Source organism: Marmota flaviventris, chromosome X (genome assembly GCF_047511675.1).
Source record: "Marmota flaviventris isolate mMarFla1 chromosome X, mMarFla1.hap1, whole genome shotgun sequence".
NCBI lineage: Eukaryota > Metazoa > Chordata > Mammalia > Rodentia > Sciuridae > Marmota > Marmota flaviventris.
The window spans coordinates 85,510,346-85,514,822 of NC_092518.1; the positions used below are offsets into that span (position 1 = coordinate 85,510,346).

The window sequence follows — 4,477 nt, forward strand, 5'->3', positions numbered from 1 at the left end:
CTGAGGATCAAACTCAAGGCCTTGCACATGCTAGGCAAGCACACTACTGCTGAGCCACAACAGCAGCCCTGTCATTGTTTTTTGACAATAAAAATTTTCACATTATTTTCATTTTAATATAACAAAAGTTAATCTAATGACAATTAACATGACTTATTTGAAGAAAAAGCTTTTATCATATACAAGGGTAAAATTTATTTAATTCCTTTTATAGATATAAGCTCAAAATCCATGAGTCAAGGAAAGTATTTTTTGAAATTTAAGTAAAAATATTATTTTACTACATCACAAAAGAAAACACCAAGAATGAAATTGTTGTTATCAGAAAATCAGTTTGAGTTATTTAACTATGAATATATTGTAACTATATTTTTCTATCCAAGGATAGAACATCATAGGCATAAGGTTTTGGCTTGAGAGAAGGATGTAGCAAATCAAGTCGAAGAGTTATTTTGAAACCATCAGGTGGCAAAGAAGTACTTGGCCATCACTGTGCGTGTACATGTCCCTGTGCCCACCAAGGAGTTGTAAATATTCCCATCATCCAGAAGGACGTGCAAAACAAGCAATACCACAAGATGTCTCCACCCTCTGAGCTACCCTGGACAGAGGAAAGATGGTGAAAGTGTGCATCAATCAAAATGCCCATGTTGCTGTAACTCAGTACCAGGTGCTAAGCAAGGCTCTTATCTTTGCCCTCATGGAGCTCCAGCCTGTTACTGGAGTGAAACATCAAATTTGAGTTCACATGTGTTTTAGGTTGGTTTGCTCAGTCCTTCGAAAATACAAGTACTCAGATTAGAACAAGTTGCCCCCAACCCCAGAGACTTTCTGTTGGTATTTAACAAGTTGAGGCTGAAACAGTTGAAGGCACACCACATCCCCCTTTATCTGCTTGCCCGGCAGCTGACCCTGCCTGCTCTGGTGTCCAGGAAGGAGGAACTCTACTTGATCTGCAGACATCCTCACTTCTTTGTACATTCTATGCACTGTCTGGGTTTAGAGATGCCAAAACAGGATCAAATTGGGGAGAATGAAGCTGGGCATCTAAGAGCACAGTGAAGACTTTTGGACAGTTTGACTCCTGAACTCTACATTGTTTCATGTACACTTTTAACTTCTCACTTGGAACAGTATCCAGAAGAGCCAGGTAGAAAATTCAAAAAACTCTACTGAATCGGGGCTTTTAATGGAGAATATAATCTATTCACTGAGAATTTGGTCATGCTATGAAAAAGCCTGCTGGAAATCTCCCCACCACAGGGTTTCCTTGCCAAGATGCAAGAGAGACCAGGACCAGGGAGATTAGTGCAGTAATGGGAAAAGGAGAATGGAAGGACACAATCTGTGGTCAGGAACTGTTTTCATCCCACAGAAAGCTCTGTAGCCATCAGGAAGATTCCTGTCATTGTAAAGAACATAATGGTTAAACACATATTATGAATTCAAGAGATTGTTTTCTCCTATCCTATGGTTACCTCACTGCACTAGTGATTATAGAGTATAGGAAGGGAGTGTTCAGGGTCTGGTTGGGGTCGGCCATTTGATAAGAAAGCAGATGTAAATTGGCAGGCAAATAATATAAATAAGTGAAGCTGGCAGGGTGCAAATCAGTAGTGTGTACAACAAAGCAAGTAGCTCACACCTTTTTAATAATTGTTAAAAAGGTTGTTGCCCTGTGGGAGCATATTTTTAATTTTTTTTCAAATTATCAGGGAATCTAGATACTTATGTGAAATCTCCTAATCCATTGCCAGCTGAAAAAAAAAATTAAAAAGACACTTAGCTGAACATATTTACAGAATGAATTTTGTCTGCAGGTTGATAGTTAGCAATCTGTGTTTAATGAATAGTTCAGAAGTTTTGGGAGAGAAGCCATCTTCAAAGTTTGGGATTAGTAGTTGGCATTTCAATTGCCTAAACTGTATGCCCTTTCTAGAATATGATATTGTTTTGGTTAATCCATAAGAATGTGATTATAAGGGAGCTACCATTTAAAACAAAAACTTTGTTTTGGAAGCAAACGTCCTGTTCTTAGTTCTCAGGACTGAGCTGGCCATGTGCAATACCAATAAGATACAAATATTTTGACCTCCCATCTCATTTTATCCATCCAGTTCTCTTTTTACTTCTTGCACACAGATCAATATTATACATAGATACATTGCATACTACTTTGGGCTGAGCTGAAGAAAGCTGGAGTGACAGCACCATCAGAAGGAGAAGCCCCAGAACAGCTTTTATATGTTACCTCTGTCTAAATTGTCCCTTCTATTCATGATTTCTTATTCCACGGTTTCAGTTTACCTGTGATCAATCACAGGTAAAATATTAGATGAAATATTAGATGAAATTTTTCAGAAATCATTCCTAAGTTTTAAATTGCCCACTATTCTGAGTATCAGGATAAAACTCTTACACTATCTCTCTCCAACCCACTTGGGATGTGAATCATCACTTTGCCAGTATATCCATTCTGTATATGCTACCTGTCTAGTCACTTAATGGCTCTCTCGGTTATCAGATCACCTGTCTCAGTATCAAAGTATTGGTGTTCACGTAGCATTTATACTTGTAATAAACCATTCACATAGTTTAAAAAATACATATTTTCCTAGCCAAAATCATAATTGGAATTGTCTTTTCTAGCAAAATTTTCCTGAATTTTGATCATTTCTAAGTGCTTTCCTACTCACATATCTATTTGCAAGAAAACCTAAAGACCATTTCTGCCTTAGTTTCAGACCATACTCTTGAGCTGTATACAGTTATTCACTTGGCCTTCCTTTTAAATATTTAGCTTCTAGATTACATTATATAGCTCTCCACCTAAGAACTTGTCACTACTCAAACTCCAATCTTGGCACACTGCTTACTTTATTCACACCAAGATTTGTTCTCTGGTACTCACATAGCTTAAATAATCAAAACAGAGAAACAGTTAAAAATTAAAGCTTCATAGAGACTAAGAGTGGGAAATGTCTGTGGGGTTTTATTATGCTAAATAGGAGATATCATGTTAGTCATGTTTTTACTCACTGGGCAATCTCTTTTCAGCTTTGTTCTTTTTCTGTAGATATCATTTTTATCATTTTATCCAAAGAAATTATGTTTTTAAGTTTCCTCCACTGCTATAGCACATACAGGAGGCAAAAAATAAAAAGTGCTTAAGACTAGTTAGAAAAATGTGGAAGACTTCATAAACTAAGAGAAAAATAACAAATGTGAAGATAAGCATTTTTGCAAAGAACTTAGACTGATTCAGAAATTATGTAAGCAATTAGTAATAATTCTGAATGTGAAGTGAACTTTGAATAAGTTTATAAAGAATGTAATGTTTTTTAAAAAATACTAATTCAGGATTTAAGATATGGTAGAGGTCATGAGAAATAAAATTGGACAAGCTAAATAACATCAAAAGAGTAATCCATAATATGATGGAAAGGAGAACACTCTTAACTACAATGTAGTTTCATAAATTTTTAGAGAACAGAATATATATTTTCAGAAACATCATTTAACACTAAGACTCCATTGTATAAATTATCCTTAAGAAAAATGTTTACAAGATCATTAAAAGTTTTATCATACAGTGTGAATTAATTCATTTCATTTAATTCTTTTTACAGTCTGGAAATACCTTTCTTGAGAAACCCTTGCCTAACGGATGCAAGTAAAATTCTGGAACTGTGAGTAACTAGGATGGATTGCCTTTTAAATGACAAAGACAATATAGAGCTTTTAAAGTGTCTTACTATAGCATTATATTTATCCACCCCATCTTATCTCAAAATATTGAATCTAAATTGAATCCTGAATAGAAAATTTGTCTCTGAGTCAGCACCTTACTTGATCATTTCAGCTTTCTTGCAACCTTTGCCTTTGCACAAAATTACTCAGCATTTTAGTTACATCATCATAATACCTTTGACACTTATCAGCATTTACAATTTTATGACCATCCCAGATACTCTATTTCAGGATATCTATGATGACATGCAGCAATCTGCATTTTAATAGGCATAATTGGTAATTCTGAGATAATTAGATCGTTAAAAAATAAAAATCCTAGCATACTTGGAACTAAGAGAAGTAGTCCCCTTTTCTCCTTTCAGAGGTACTTGTTTATAATTAATCTACTAAGAGTTGACCACTGCAGTTAGAATAGTGTTTGCTTTCTATTGCCATCTTTAGGCAACATTGCTAATCAATAGCTGTTAATTTATGGTTACTCAGATAATATCTATCAATACAAGTGTTTAGTGTTCTGTGATAAAATTCTATTATTCCTTAAAATAGAATGACCTGTGAAAATTTGTGCCTCTCAAATACTGAAATGTATCAGTGTATATCATCATATTTTTATGTTTTTAATAAATTTTATTTTTCAGTATCCTTATCTAGTTCCAAACCAAATAGAAAGTTAGCCTATCTTGAATACCTGGCCAATTAATAATGGAAATTAATTTTGCAGAGT

At 34.7% G+C, this 4,477-nt stretch overlaps 1 pseudogene; it reads left to right on the plus strand.

Moving 5' to 3' along the window:
• The first annotated feature begins 306 nt into the window (after nt 1–306).
• LOC114091587 (pseudouridylate synthase RPUSD4, mitochondrial pseudogene) lies at nt 307–1,062 on the plus strand (annotated as a pseudogene).
• Nucleotides 1,063–4,477: the final 3,415 nt, after the last annotated feature.